The sequence below is a fragment of the Salmo salar genome, chromosome 01, assembly GCF_965601325.2.
Source record: "Salmo salar chromosome 01, fSalSal1, whole genome shotgun sequence".
Taxonomy (NCBI): Eukaryota; Metazoa; Chordata; class Actinopteri; order Salmoniformes; family Salmonidae; genus Salmo; species Salmo salar.
The window spans coordinates 20,998,415-21,014,733 of NC_138291.1; the positions used below are offsets into that span (position 1 = coordinate 20,998,415).

General features: G+C 45.6%; 1 pseudogene across 1 annotated transcript in view; it reads left to right on the forward strand.

The window, feature by feature from the left end:
• Positions 1-16,319, forward strand: part of LOC106573429 (trafficking protein particle complex subunit 12-like) — a 30,600-nt pseudogene that overhangs the window by 7,755 nt on the left and 6,526 nt on the right. Inside the window, exons 4-7 of the transcript XR_014383041.1 lie at positions 8,296-8,409; positions 12,279-12,419; positions 13,938-14,049; positions 14,404-14,476. The product of XR_014383041.1 is annotated as a trafficking protein particle complex subunit 12-like (transcript). The remainder of the gene's footprint in view (positions 1-8,295; positions 8,410-12,278; positions 12,420-13,937; positions 14,050-14,403; positions 14,477-16,319) is intronic.

A 16,319-nucleotide genomic window follows, 5' to 3' on the forward strand; every position in this document is an offset into this window, starting at 1 on the left:
TTTAGAAGTAATATAATCTTAAATCTACTGTAGGCTATGCTCAATATTAGGAAGGTGTTCCTTATGTTTGGTATACTCTGTGTATGTCTGCTGCAGAGAGACTACACAGAGCACGAGAACATTTGTTTTGATCAGTCATGGAAATAAAAGTGCTGAAAACATGTGGGCACACCATTTAAAAATAAAATGGAGAACAAGCTATAGGATGAAAAATTGATTGGGTGTAGGTACAGCCGACTGGCGCTAGCTAACGCTACTTTTTATTTTATGACATTTTTTCTGATCAATACCTGGAGTCAAAATATCGATTATAATATTGCGATAGGTAACTGTTTAGATTTTTTTCTTCCCATTACTAGTGTTTGGGTGTGCATAGGTGGGGTGGCAGGACATCATGTTAGGTCATAAGCACACACAGTAAGCCTGGCTGGAAGCCTCTCTGACCAGGGGCAGCACTACTTCTGATTTGCTGCCACTACATTGGGCTCTATGGTGGATATACTAAGGGTGGTGTGAGCGTATGTACAGTACATCATAGAGCCTATCCCCAGTGAGTGCCAGAGCCAAATGCAGGGAGGGGGTGAGGAAGGGTTGCTGTTGTTGGGGGCTATGGGTTCTGTCTCAGTGGCTGCAGCTGCTTCTGGCCGTCTCCCTGCCTCTCGTTTTCGGCTTCATTTCACCCCCTAATGAAGATTTAGAGGCACCTCTGGCAAGGGGGTGAGGGGGGAGAGGGAGTGTGTACGTGAAGGAGATCAAGGGAGGAAGAGACTGAGGGGACTGAGAGAAAGGATGTCTTTCACTAGCTAGATGTCCATCCAATTGGCAACAGATTTTGAAGGAATTATTCTCAAATCTGCATAAAAACAATAAGTGCATTTTCCCACCAAAGATGTATTTCCATCAATTGTACTTGTTGCAGACAAAAGGCTGTGCTTAATGACGTAGTGAACATAAACATTCCTTGTGCGGTTAAATTCCCATGTACCGAATAAAAAAGACAAGTTAAATGGGTTTCCATCTACTGATGCTTTTCGCACATTGTTTTGCCTTATATAGCGAAATGTTGCATTATATAGCATGTGTGCCCACTCTGGTATTGGCACGTGCGCTCCAGCCAGCAGCTCACAGATGCAGTGTGGGTATAGCCTATATGATTATGTAATTATGGACATTATTTTCATTTGTCAGATGGCAGCCAAACATTGATGATCATGTCACCAGAATAAGCAACTGGATATTTATTGAAAAGGAGCATCAAGCTCATCACCTTGCATTTTCACCACCCTGTTCATCATTTATTTCATCTGTAGCCTAATATACTGCATGCTTTCCTGACGAGTCGTAGTGGGAGGACCACACATGTTATCGTGTGACTTTAAGTTTACTTTGATATAATGGTTATTATATCAATATTTGCGCATGAAAGCGTTTCCACCAACATTTCTCACATAGTAAATGTTACCAACAGAAAAACATCCAACCTTTTTGTAGTGTATTTTGTTTTGTCAACATTTGGTAAGTTTACCAACAAATGTTCTGTTTCCATCAGGCCTGTCATGACATGTTTTATCTGACATGTACTTTACTGGCATAAAAAGGTTAGATGGAAACCTGGTTAGTGTCCCAGTGAATTCTCCTGTGATGGACCACCTCTGCTCCTGTGTAGGAAGGAAACTGTCTATTGTGACTGGTCTCTTCCTCTCTCTATTCAATTCAAAGGGCTTTATTGGCATGGGAAACATATGTTTACATTGCCAAAGCAAGTGAAATACATAATAAACAATACAAAATTAACAGTAAACATTACACTCACAAATGTTCCAAAGGAATAGAGACATTTCAAATGTCGTATTATGGCTAGTGTTGTAACGATGTGCAAATAGTTAAAGGGGAAAATAAATAAACATAAATATGGGTTGTATTTACAATGGTGTTTGTTCTTCACTGGTTGCCCTTTTCTTGTGGCAACAGGTCACAGATCTTGCTGCTGCAGTGATGGCACATTGCTATTTCACCAAATAGATATGGGAGTTTATCTAAATCGAGAAAAAAAATTGAATTCTTTGTGGGTCACTGTAATCTGAGGGAAATATGTGTCTCTAATATGGTCATACGTTTGGCAGGAGGCGAGGAAGTACAGCTCAGTTTCCACCTCATTTTGTGGGCAGTGTGCACATAGCCTGTCTTCTCTTGAGAGCCAGGTCTTCCGACAGTGGCATCTCTCAATAGCAAGGCTATGCTCACTGAGTCTGTACATACAGTACCAGTCAAAAGTTTGTACACACCTACTCATTATTTTTACTATTTTCTACATTGTAGAATATTAGTGAAGACATCAACACTATGAAATAACACGTGCAATCATGTAGTAACCAAAATAGTGTTAAACAAATCAAAATATATTTGAGATTTGAGATTCTTCAAAGTAGCCACTATTTTCCTTGATGACAGCTTTGCACACTCTTGACAACAGTCTTTAAGGAGTTCCCACATATGCTGAGCACTTGTAGGCTGCTGTTCTTTCATTCTGCGGTCCAACTCATCCCAAACCATCTCAGTTAGGTTGAGGTCAGGTGATTGTGGAGGCCAGATCATCTGATGCAGCACTCCATCACTCTCCTTCTTGGTCAAATAGTCCTTACACAGCCTGGAGGTGTGTTGGGTTATTGTCCTGTTGAAAACAAATGACAGTCCCACTAAGCCCAAACCAGATGGGATGGTGTATCGCTGCAGAATGCTGTGGTAGCCATGCTGGTTCAGTGTGCCTTGAATTCTTAATAAATCAGTGTCACCAGCAAAGCACCATCACACCTCTTCCTCCATGCTTCACGGTGGGAACCACTCATGCGGAGGTCATCCGTTCACCTACTCTGCGTCTCACGAAGACACGGCGGTTGGAACCAAAAATCAAACATTTGGACTCCAGACCAAGGGACAAATTTCCACCTGTCTGATGTCCATTGCTCGTGTTTCTTGGCCCAAGCAAGTCTCTTCTTATTATTGGTGTCCTTTGGTAGTGATTTCTTTGCAGCAATTTGACCATGGAGGCCTTATTCACGCAGTCTCCTCTGAACAGTTGATGTTGATGTGTCTGTTACTTGAACTCTGTGAAGTATTTATTTTGGCTGAAATCTGAGGTGCAGTTAATTCTCATGAATTTAGGAACTTATCCTCTGCAGCAGAGGTAACTCTGGGTCTTCATTCCCTGTGGTGGTCCTCATGGGAGCCAGTTTCATCATAGCGCTTCGTTTTTGTGACTGCAATTTTCCGGATTTACTGACCTTCATGTCTTAAAGTAATTATGGACTGTCGTTTCTCTTTGTTTATTTGAGCTGTTCTTGCCATAATATGGACTTGGTCTTTTACCACCCATACCTTGTCACAACACAACTGATTGGCTCAAATGCATTAAGAAGGAAAGAAATTCCACAAATTAACTTTTAACACGGGACACCTGTTAATTGAAATGCATTCCAGGTGACTACCTCATGAAGCTTTATAAGAGAATGCCACGATTGTGCAAAGCTGTCATCAAGGCAAAGGGTGGCTACTTTGACGAATGTCAAATATAAAATATATTTATATTTTTTTAACACTTTTTTTGGTTACTACATTATTCCATATGTGATATTTCATAGTTTTGATGTCTTCTATTATTCTACAATGTAGAAAATAGTAAAAATAAAGAAAAGCCCTTGAATGAGTAGGTGTGTCCACACTTTTGACTGGTACTGTATTTAAATAAGGTATTTTTTTCTTTCTTTTTAATATATTTTCAAAAATTTCAACTTTTTTTGCTTTGTCATTTTGGGGTATTGTGTGTAGATTGATGAGGAAGTGAGGAAAATTAGGAAAATTCATTTTGGAATAAGGCTGTAACGTAACAATGTGGAAGCAGGGAAGGGGTCTGAATACTTTCCAAATGCACTGTATGTTTTTTTTATAGAGCCGAAAAGATTTTGAGAAGTGGTTTATCCATTTTGGATAGGTAGATCTTCGCGTTGTTGTTAGTTTAGTGTGTTCCAATTTTCCCAGTAGTGGTTAGATTCTATGGATTCTTATGTTGTGTGTGTGTGTGTGTGTGTGGTGTGTGTGTGTGTGTGTGTGTAGGCATATGTTTAGGTTTTCTGGTTCTCGGTTTTTGGTTGGATACTGTATGTTTCTCAATTTCTTTCTTAGGGTTTTGCATTCTACATTAAACCATTTGTCATTAATTTTCTTAGGTCGTCTGCTTTTCATTTTTTGATTTGATAAGGAAGCTGATTAAATATACAATGTAGTCTTTCTACTGCCAAGTTTAAACCAGGAAGTTGTCTAAAATGGGTTGGATTTGTTGTTGCCCAATAGTTTTTTGTTAGGTTTCTACACTACTTTCCTTACTACTTTCCTTACATCTAAAGCGTTTCTTAATAGTATGTGGTTTGTTTGGCTTTGATGCCTCATGATTGTGACTTGCACTTTTCAATTAGGCTGTGATTTTGCTGTGATCTGATTGGGGTGTCAGTGGGCTGACTGAACGCTCTGAGAGACTGGGTTGAGGTCAGTAATAAAGTAGTCTACAGTAAGGCCTATGACTGCCAAGGGATGAGCTATAGGTGTACCTAGAGTAGGAGTCCCCTCAAAGCCTACCATTTATGTACAGACCCAGCGTGTGACAGCGCTGCAGGAGTTGTGACCCATTTTTGTTGGTTGTTTTGTTGTAGTTGTGTCTAGGGGGGGGGGGGCGTATTTGGGAGGGAATGCTGTCACCTGCAGGTAGGTGTTCCCTGTGTGCTGAGAATGTTGGGTTCTTGTCCAGTTCTGGCGTTTAGGTCATCACAGACTAGTACATGTCACTGGGCCTGGACATTTTTGCCCTCTCCCTCTAGGATGGAGAAGCTGTCATCATTAACGTATGGGGATTCTAGTGGAGGGATATAGGTAGCACACAGGAGGACATTTTTCTCTGTTGAGATAATGTCCTTATTCATTTCTAGCCAGATGTAAAATGTTCCTGTTTTCATTAATGTAATGGATTGGGTTAAGTCTGTTCTATACCAAATCAGCATACCCTTTGAGTCTCTTCCCTGTCTAACACCTTGTAGATGGGAGACCAGCTCTCTGTAACCTAGAGGGCTACCAGTGGGTCTGTCTCCTCTTTACCATGTTTCTTGCAGGATGACATGGGTCTGGATTCCTGCTCTTTCGACCAAAAGCATATGACCTCAGACCTTGTATATTCTAGGATGAGATAGTAAAGCTTTGTGGTCCATAGTGTCCAGTGTTCTTATTTGTGTGGTTTTGGCTTGGACCAATATTTGTGAGCAGAGCATGCTGAGTATCTGATACATGCCTCTTAGGTCTCAGGATTGGGCTTGGGTGGGTGTAGGAGTGGGGGTTGTGCCTGTTGCTCTGCTCAAGGCCTGGGTCTATGTATGATTGTCATGTTGGGGGCAGGAGGGGCACAGGGCTGATCTGGGGGGACCTATATGGTTTGTGGCCATGGTTTGTTTGGGAGGATGTTAACTTGTTGGGGTTGGGGGTTGGATGTGCCTGGTGGTGCTGTGTCCTGAATGTGCCTGGTGGTGCTGTGTCCTGGATGTCCTTGGTGGTGCTGTGTTCCTTGGTGGTGCTGTGTCCTGAATGTGCCTGGTGGTGCTGTGTCCTGGATGTCCTTGGTGGTGCTGTGTTCCTTGGTGGTGCTGTGTCCTGGATGTCCTTGGTGGTGCTGTGTTCCTTGGTGGTGCTGTGTCCTGGATGTCCTTGGTGGTGCTGTGTTCCTTGGTGGTGCTGTGTCCTGGATGTCCTTGGTGGTGCTGTGTCCTGGATGTCCTTGGTGGTGCTGTGTTCTGGATGTCCTTGGTGGTGCTGTGTCCTGGATGTCCTTGGTGGTGCTGTGTTCTGGATGTCCTTGGTGGTGCTGTGTTCTGGATGTCCTTGGTGGTGCTGTGTTCCTTGGTGGTGCTGTGTTCTGGATGTCCTTGGTGGTGCTGTGTTCCTTGGTGGTGCTGTGTCCTGGATGTCCTTGGTGGTGCTGTGTTCCTTGGTGGTGCTGTGTTCTGGATGTCCTTGGTGGTGCTGTGTCCTGGATGTCCTTGGTGGTGCTGTGTTCTGGATGTCCTTGGTGGTGCTGTGTCCTGGATGTCCTTGGTGGTGCTGTGTCCTGGATGTCCTTGGTGGTGCTGTGTTCTGGATGTCCTTGGTGGTGCTGTGTTCTGGATGTCCTTGCTGGTGCTGTGTTCTGGATGTCCTTGGTGGTGCTGTGTCCTGGATGTCCTTGGTGGTGCTGTGTTCTGGATGTCCTTGGTGGTGCTGTGTTCTGGATGTCCTTGGTGGTGCTGTGTTCTGGATGTCCTTGGTGGTGCTGTGTTCTGGATGTGCCTGGTGGTGCTGTGTCCTGGATGTGCCTGGTGGTGCTGTGTTCCTTGGTGGTGCTGTGTTCTGGATGTCCTTGGTGGTGCTGTGTTCCTTGGTGGTGCTGTGTCCTGGATGTCCTTGGTGGTGCGTGCTGGTGTCCTTGGTGGTGCTGTGTTCTGGATGTCCTTGGTGGTGCTGTGTCCTGGATGTCCTTGGTGGTGCTGTGTTCTGGATGTCCTTGGTGGTGCTGTGTTCTGGATGTCCTTGGTGGTGCTGTGTTCTGGATGTGCCTGGTGGTGCTGTGTCCTGGATGTGCCTGGTGGTGCTGTGTTCCTTGGTGGTGCTGTGTTCTGGATGTCCTTGGTGGTGCTGTGTTCCTTGGTGGTGCTGTGTCCTGGATGTCCTTGGTGGTGCTGTGTTCCTTGGTGGTGCTGTGTTCTGGATGTCCTTGGTGGTGCTGTGTCCTGGATGTCCTTGGTGGTGCTGTGTTCTGGATGTCCTTGCTGGTGCTGTGTTCTGGATGTCCTTGCTGGTGCTGTGTTCTGGATGTCCTTGGTGGTGCTGTGTCCTGGATGTCCTTGGTGGTGCTGTGTTCTGGATGTCCTTGGTGGTGCTGTGTTCTGGATGTCCTTGGTGGTGCTGTGTTCTGGATGTCCTTGCTGGTGCTGTGTTCTGGATGTCCTTGGTGGTGCTGTGTTCTGGATGTGCCTGGTGGTGCTGTGTCCTGGATGTGCCTTGTGCTGTGTTCTGGATGTGTTCTGGATGTCCTTGCTGGTGCTGTGTTCTGGATGTCCTTGGTGGTGCTGTGTTCTGGATGTGCCTGGTGGTACTGTGTCCTGGATGTGCATGGTGGTCTGGGGGGGGGGGGGGGGTGACCATTGCGCCTGTGTGAGGTGCTGTGGTTGAAGGCAATGTCTTTTAGGGTTGTTGCAGAAGGGACTGCTGCTTTCTAGAGGTGGACCTGGTCATAAAGGCTCTTCAAGTCCAGGGTGGAGTGGTGGGCCAGGTAGACGTTTGCTTTTGAGGCACAGTCACGGGAAATGCTTGCGTTTACCTGCTGTATGGTAGCAGGGTGAACGTCTTTTCGTGGTAGCAGGGCGGGGAAAGTAGAAGAACGCGTTTCAATCCCTCCTTGAGTGCTGTGGCAACCCTTTTCCTGCTGCGCTCTCACATAGTTTGTGCCTGTGTGAATGTGGCTGGGGGACCCTAGTTGTTCCTTAGATAGAAAGTTTAGGGCATGCTGGGTGTTTGGGCACCAGAGTTTAGCCACTGGGTGTTTTCTTCTATCTATTTCCCATTGGAGCCCTTAAGGACAATTTGTGGCTTTTGTGTGCCCTCAGTGGGTGTGAAAGGATTTTCATGGGGGATGCTAGGAGGGGGTAGGGTCTGCTGGGTTGGTGGTTCTTCATTTGTCTGTTCTGCTGTTGTGTCGAGGGAGGCTGTGGTCAGGATCTGGGGTGGACTGTTCAGCTGTGGTGTCGAGGCCGGCTGTCTTTCTCTCTCTCTCTATCTCTAGTGTGTAATTCTCTGATGCCTAATTAGGTGACTGGCTGTGATGAATGGCCCTTTGCCGTGCAGTTAAAACCCAATCTCCAGGCTGACCTTGTCATGCTTACTGATGGGGAGACTCGGATGTACACACACTCTTACCCCCCCATCCCCTCGTCCTCTGTACTGTACCTACCTCCTCCTGCGGAGACATCTGTTGCTTTAATGTGTGTGTCCCCTCACATTGTACCTTACTCAGTGTTTCTCCGACCTTTGGCTGACCTCCACCAGCACCACCACTCTGCCATCACAAATAAAATATAGAAATATAACATGTCCTTTTTAACTGTTTGTCGCCAGCCAGGGGTTGGTTCATTTTGGGGGTCATTGTGTCCAGTGTCTGTGTCTGTCCTCTCACCTTGTCTGGTGGTTTTGTTGAAACAGCTTTGTCCCCCTCCTGTGTACCTGTAGTGCACTAAGAACTGGCACGCCGCGGTGGACCTGACCGGCAGACTGCTGACAGCTCATGGTCAGGGCTACGGCAAGGCTGGCCAGCCCTCCAGCCACGCCACTGACTCACTACAGGTACCTGTGTGTTTGTCTGTTCTGCCTGTCTAGGTTTCTGTGTGGCAATAGAAGTGCGATACTGGTGCATATGTCTGCGTGACAGTGTTTTTGTGTGTGTTCATGGTTCTGTTTTACATATGTACTTGCTTCCATTCAGCCACAAGAGAATTAGTGATGTTGGGCACTGATGTTGGGTGATTAGGACTGGCTTGCAGTCGGCGTTCCAATTCATCCCAAAGGAGTTTGATGGAGTTGAGGTCAGGGCTCTGTCAAGCAGGCCAGTCAAGTTCTTCCACATTGATCTTGTTAAACCATTTCTATATGGACCTTGCTTTGTGCATGGGGGCATTGTCATGCTGAAACAGGAAAGTGATTTTCCCCAAAACTGTTGCCATTGTATGTTGTTGCGTTACGATTTCCATTCACTGGAACTAAGGGGCCTAGCCCGAACCATGAAAAACAGCCTCAGACCGTTATTCCTCCTCCACCAAACTTTACAGTTGACACTATGCATTCGGGCAGGTAGCGTTCTCCTGGCATTTGCCAAATCCAGATTCGTCCGTCAGACTGCCACATGGTGAAGCGTGATTCATCACTCCAGAGTACGTGTTTCCACTGCTCCAAAGTCCAATGGCGGCGAGCTTTACTTCACTCTAGCCAACACTTGGCATTGCGCATGGTGATCTTAGGCTTGTGTGCCGCTACTGTTAAATGTGCCTGGCTTTATAAATCATCCATATATATATATCTACAGAAATAAGACCGATCCTGCTTCTGTTGCCTGTTTAAGTGTTTGTTTAATAGCCTACTGATTCCGTGAACACCAAGCCTCACGCAATGACATGTCAAGTAAACAATTTCACAAATTCGTCTGTTTTTAATCTTTGCTTTGCTGTAATAAAGGCTTTCCACTTTTCTTTCTCGTTAGAACAGCCTCTGGTATTATTTATAATTGATTTTGTGTTGTTTACTCTGTTCTAAATTGTCTGAAAAAATAATATGTATAATAATAATAATAATGCTCCTTTTTCTTGATCTCATCTTATTGTTATTGTTGTTATTATGATCATCTTTATAATAATAAGTAATGTCATTATCATTAGTAGACTTAGTATACTGTTGCAGCCTTGTATAACAATCATTGAGCTGTACAGTCGTGGCCAAAAGTTTTGAGAATGACACAAATATACATTTTCACAAAGTCTGCTGCCTCAGTTTGTATGATGGCAATTTGCATATACTCCAGAATGTTATGAAGAGTGATCAGATGAATTGCAAAGTCCCTCCTTGCCATGCAAATGAACTGAATCCCCCAAAAACATTTCCACTGCAATTCAGCCCTGCCACAAAAGTACCAGCTGACATCATGTCAGTGATTCTCTCGTTAACACAGGTGTGAGTGTTGACGAGGACAAGGCTGGAGATCAATCTGTCATGCTGATTGAGTTCGAATAACAGACTGGAAGCTTCAAAAGGAGGGTGGTGCTTGGAATCATTGTTCTTCCTCTGTCAACCATGGTTACCTGCAAGGAAACACGTGCCGTCATCATTGCTTTGCACAAAAAGGGCTTCACAGGCAAGGATATTGCTGCCATTAAGATTGCACCTAAATCAACCATTTATCAGACCATCAAGAACTTCAAGGAGAGCAGTTCAATTGTTGTGAAGAATGCTTCAGGATGCCCAAGAAAGTCCAGCAAGTGCCAGGACCGTCTCCTAAAGTTGACTCAGCTGCGGGATCGGGGCACCGCCAGTACAGAGCTTGCTCAGGAATGGCAGCAGGGAGGTGTGAGTGCATCTGCACGCACAGTGAGGTGAAGACTTTTGGAGGATGGCCTGGTGTCAAGAAGGGCAGCAAAGAAGCCACTTCTCTCCAGGAAAAACATCAGGGACAGACTGATATTCTGCAAAAGGTACAGGGATTGGACTGCTGAGGACTGGGGTAAAGTCATTTTCTTTGATGAATCCTCTTTCCGATTGTTTGGGGCATCCGGAAAAAAGCTTGGCCGGAGAAGACAAGGTGAGCGCTACCATCAGTCCTGTGTCATGCCAACAGTAAAGCATCCTGAGACCATTCATGTGTGGGGTTGCTTCTCAGCCAAGGGAGTGTGCTCACTCACAATTGTTCCTAAGAACACAGCCATGAATAAAGAATGGTACAAACACATCCTCCAAGAGCAACTTCTCCCAACCATCCAGGAACAGTTTAGTGACGAACAATGCCTTTTCCAGCATGATGGAGCACCTTGCCATAAGGCAAAAGTGATAACTAAGTGGCTCGGGGAACAAAACATTGATATTTTGGGTCCATGGCCAGGAAACTCCCCAGACCTTAATCCCATTGAGAACTTGTGGTCAATCCTCAAGAGGCGGGTAGACAAACAAAAACCCACAAATTCTAACAAACTCCAAGCATTGATTATGCAAGAATGGGCTGCCATCAGTCAGGATGTGGACCAGAAGTTAATTGACAGCATACCAGGGTGGATTGCAGAGGTCTTGAAAAAGAAGGGTCCACAGTGCAAATATTGACTCTTTGCATCAACTTCATGTAATTGTCAATAAAAGCCTTTGACACTTATGAAATGCTTGTAATTATACTTCAGTATTCCATAGTAACATCTGACAAAAATATCTAAAGATACTGAAGCAGCAAACTTTGTGGAAATTAATATTTGTGTCATTCTCAAAACTTTTGGCCACGACTGTAGACCTAAGAGCGCATCCTGTTTAGTCTCAACACTGTAACTTACTTAGGCCTATATTTCATACTTATATAGGCTACTGTATCAATGATTCATTCATTTGTTCATGTGATCACGCAGCATATGTGTCATTCATGATTTGAAATGCAATAAAGAATTTTAATTTTAAAATAAAATATAAGCGACCCTTGAATAATTAGCTTAAACAAGAAATACGCTGTTCCATATCGGAAATTGCATTCACAAATGAATACGGCAGTTTTTAATCTTTGCTTTAATAAAGGCTTGACAAAAAAACTTTACAACAGACTCTCTGGTACCCTTATACTTTATTTTGTGTTGTTTACATTGTTCCAAACGGTCAGAAAAATGATATTGTAATCTAACAGCACCTGTTTGGCATACATAATATGCACACAGCACTTGCTCCTTACCGTATTTTTCTTGATCTTCAGGATTTTCCACAACTAGTAAAATTGTATTCCACACGTCTGACTTCCCCTTTTTACCTCATGAGCAACCAGTAGCCTAAATATTCCCCCGTTTCGAGTTTGTTCCGTCCTCTGCATTTATTTTGCCGTTAAGGTGTTCAGAGTTTGTTATAACCAATTTATTGATGGAATTATATGCTATTCTATAGGTCAGGCCCTATTGGTCACATGCATGCGATGCATACATGTGTCACGTAAAGAGAGCAAGGATATAGGGAATGTTTTTCCTTAACAAATGAGCAATTTCCGTAACAGAACTTTTCAGTGAGAAATGGCTGTTTTTAAAATTGATTGGTCGAAAGAACAGAAAACTCTTGATTTTATTTTGTCGGGGACAGGCCTAATGTAGCTACGTGTCAGTACAGTGTGTCAGCAATAGAGAGGCAAGTCTAACATACTCTCCTGTCTGGCTGTGTGTGTGTGTGTGTGTGTGTGTGTGTGTGTGTGTGTGTGTGTGTGTGTGGTGTGTGTGTGTGTGTGTGTGTGTGTGTGTGTGTGTGTGGCAGAGGAGAGGATGGGGGTGGAAGCCAGGAGCTGCCTGCACAAATTAGACTCTGGATGACAAGAGTGGGCTGACACACACACTCCGACAGGAGGGCAGAGGCAGGCTAAGACACACACACACAGAAGACGACCGTATCGGGCTCACACACACACACATGTAAAGTTGGTTATGTGTGTGTTGTTGCAGCTGTGGTTTGTTCGCCTGGCCCTGCTCACCAAGCTGGAGTCTGTTCCAGAAGGCTGTGCTGGAGCCGGAGCTGTTAGGAAACCTGGACCAACCTGATCTCTACGATTAATACTAGCATACTCTATACCCTGGGAGGAGAGGTACACACACCACCTACACCGAGTGTACAAAACATTAAGAACACCTTCCTAGTATTGAGTTACACAACCCCCCCCCCTTTTGCGCTCAGAACAGCCTCAATTCAACATGGACCGTACAAGGTGTTGAAAGCGTTTCACAGTTGTGTAAAGTTGGCTGGATGTCCTTTGGGTGGTGGACCATTGTTGATACACATGGGAAACAAGCATTTTTCTACACCCGCAATAACATCTGTTAAAAATGTGTATGTGACCAATACAATGTGATTTGACAAAAACCAGTGCGGCTGGCATTTACTCCCATACCCCGTTCAAAGGCACTTTAATATTTTGTCTTGCCCATTAAATACCCTTCTATAACCTGTCTCATCCGTTATTGACAATAAAGGATCATAGCTTTCACCTGGATTCACCAGGTCAGTCTATGTCATGGAAGAGAATAATGTTCATGATGTTGTGTATACTTGAAGTACTAACCAAACGCCCTGACACCCTCAGATTAAACCATTGAAATACCCCAACCCTGCTAACAACCAAAGACCGCACTTTACGTCGGTGCCACTGGTGTTGTTTTTCCCGTTTAACTCTGCTTGAACAGCTCTCTGATGTAGTGGCATTGCTTTAGTCTTTACAGCCCTAAAGGTTACTGTAGTAGAGGCAATCGCTATAGAGTCATGGCCGTGGACACACACACACACACAGAGAGAACAGAGGTGAACATGTGAAGCTACACCAAACAGCAGTCCAAGGGGAGAGCAGATTGAATTTCCATTCCTCAATATGAAATGCTTTGGGCTGCCGTAGGTGCCTCCAGATGCTGGCAACTGCTTCCTGCCTGGCATCAAAGATTCAGATCTGAAGGTCTGCTCCCCCCATCCAATATCTATTATCCATGATCTCACTCTTAGAAGGAACCTTAGTGGGCACCAAGCATCTCCTCTCAAATAATAATCTGTTTACAAAGTGAGAGGATTTTTTTTGGGGGGGGGCTATTTTCAAGATCCTCATCCACCAGTACGTTGTGGATAAATGATAGGATGTGTCTTTAACTTGTCAGGATGAAACCAGGTTAACCCCTGACCGTTTGTACTGGAGAACATGGCTGTTCTCTCTGTGATGTCACTGCAGAGCTGTAGAGAGACGAGTCGTGGGAGTTTTCAGGGGTGCTGCTGATTACCAGAGAAGCTGTACACAGAGAGACAGACAGAGAGAGGATGCTCTGTAGCCACCTGAATGTGTGTCTGATATCAGAGTCATAGATCAAAGACTCTGAGTTCAGGCACATTTCTGACTGCTCACCTCTGGGTAGGGCCTTCCTTCCTCAGGGGAGAGGAGAGAGGGTGGGAGGAAGAGAGATTGAGGAAGAGAGAGTGAGTGTAGGATGGGTAGATAGAGGGAGAGAGAAGGCTTCCTGCTTTGCAGCAAGCGTTTCACAATGCCATCTGTACGTTTCATCTGTGGGTGTATGTGAATGATGCGTGAAACCTCTCCCTCCTCTCTCTCTCTCGCTCTCTTGCTCTCTCTCCATGGTTCCGTTCTCGATGCGGGCGCTGCATGCAGAGCTGCCTCAGTACCTAGGGAAACCACAGGGGTCTCTGGACAGACTACACAGCATGAGGACTGTCTGTCAGACTGTGAGCACACACATCTGTCTTCCTATACTTGTGAGGACATTTTCGGGACCAACAATAGATTCCCATTCAAAATCCTAACCTCTAACTTCTAACCCTAAAATAGTCTTTTATAAGTGAGGACTGACAAAATGTCCTCGCTTCTCTGATTTTTAGTTGGTTTACTATTCTTGTGAGGACCTCTGGCATTCACAAGTATAGTAAAACGTGTACACATACACGCATACATACACACACCAACTTTCTCTTGTGTCCTCCATCACTTTTTTCTTCCAATAAAGGTAATGATGCGCTAATGACTACCTTGCTGTGTGTGTGTCCCGTGTTTAAAACTTTCCAACTCCCTGTCTCTGATAGATTGTGGATGACCTAGAGCAGGGCTTGTCTGGGGACAGCAGTATGATCTACCTCACCCAGCAGAACTGACAAGGTACAGTACAGGCATATCAGACCTTCATTATCAGACACAGTGTTATTCACATCAGTCATTCCTTTCCCTCTAGCTTTTAACAAGGTCACAGAACAACCATTAAGGTTTAAAAACCTATGCAACGAAGTTTGGTGGTAAAGCCACTAATTTGCTGTCAAGCCCGTTTGGCCAAATTATGTATTTTTTAGGAACTTATTCATAAACAAGGTTAGAAAGGTTAGAAAATAAATCAATATATAAAACCTTGGTTACGTTGATCAACACTTCAATAATTGGATAAACAGATGACTGAGCTCAGGCTCTGTGTGTGCAGTATGTTTACTAGTCTCTCCTCTTGATCTGATAGTTGCAGCGCTCTGCCTCTCCCACTGTCTGTCTGTCTGTCTGTCTGTGTCTGTCTGTCTCCCTCTCCCACTGTCTGTCTGTGTCTGTCTGTCTCTCTCTCCCTCTCCCACTGTCTGTCTGTCTGTGTCTGTCTGTCTCCCTCTCCCACTGTCTCTCTCCCTCTCCCACTGTATGTCTGTCTGTGTCTGTCTGTCTGTCTCCCTCTCCCACTGTCTCTCTGCCTCTACCACTGTCTGTCTGTCTGTCTGTGTCTGTCTGTCTCTCTCTCCCTCTCCCACTGTCTGTCTGTCTGTCTGTCTGTCTGTGTCTGTCTGTCTCTCTCTCCCTCTCCCACTGTCTGTCTGTCTGTCTCCCTCTCCCACTGCCTGTCTGTCTGTCTGTCTGTCTGTCTGTCTGTCTGTCTGTCTGTCTGTCTGTCTGTCTGTGTCTGTCTGTCTGTCTCTCTCTCCCTCTCCCACTGTCTGTCTGTGTCTGTCTGTCTCTCTCTCCCTCTCCCACTGTCTGTCTGTCTGTGTCTGTCTGTCTCCCTCTCCCACTGTCTCTCTCCCTCTCCCTCTGTCTGTCTGTGTCTGTCTGTCTCTCTCTCCCTCTCCCACTGTCTGTCTGCCTCTCCGCTGTCTGTCTGTCTCCCTCTCCCACTGTCTCTCTCCCCTCTCCCACTGTATGTCTGTCTGTGTCTGTCTGTCTGTCTCCCTCTCCCACTGTCTCTCTGCCTCTACCACTGTCTGTCTGTCTGTCTGTGTCTGTCTGTCTCTCTCTCCCTCTCCCACTGTCTGTCTGTCTGTCTGTGTCTGTCTGTCTCTCTCTCCCTCTCCCACTGTCTGTCTGTCTGTCTGTCTCCCTCTCCCACTGCCTGTCTGTCTGTCTGTCTGTCTGTCTGTCTGTCTGTCTGCTGTCTGTCTGTCTCTCTCTCCCTCTCCCACTGTCTGTCTGTGTCTGTCTGTCTCCCTCTCCCACTGTCTCTCTCCCTCTCCCACTGTCTGTCTGTGTCTGTCTCTCTCTCCCTCTCCCACTGTCTGTCTGTCTGTGTCTGTCTGTCTCTCTCTCCCTCTCCCACTGTCTGTCTGTCTGTCTGTGTCTGTCTGTCTCTCTCCCTCTCCCACTGTCTGTGTCTGTCTGTCTCTCTCTCCCTCTCCCACTGTCTCTCTCTCGCTCTATCCCTCTCCCACTGTCTCTCTCCCTCTCCCACTCTGTCTGTCTCTCTCTCCCACTGTCTCTCTCTCCCACTGTCTGTCTGTCTCTCTCTCCCTCTCCCACTGTCTGTCTGTGTCTGTCTGTCTCTCTCTCCCTCTCCCACTGTCTGTCTGTCTGTCTGTCTCTCCCTCCCTCTGTCTGTCTGTCTGTCTGTCTGTCTGTCTGTCTGTCTGTCTGTCTGCCCGTCTGTCTGTCTGTCTGTCTGGCTGTCCCTCTCCCACTGGCTGTCTGTGTCTGTCTGTGTCTGTCTGTCTCTCTCTCCCACTGTCTGTCTGTGTCTGTCTGTCTCCCTCGCTCACTGTCT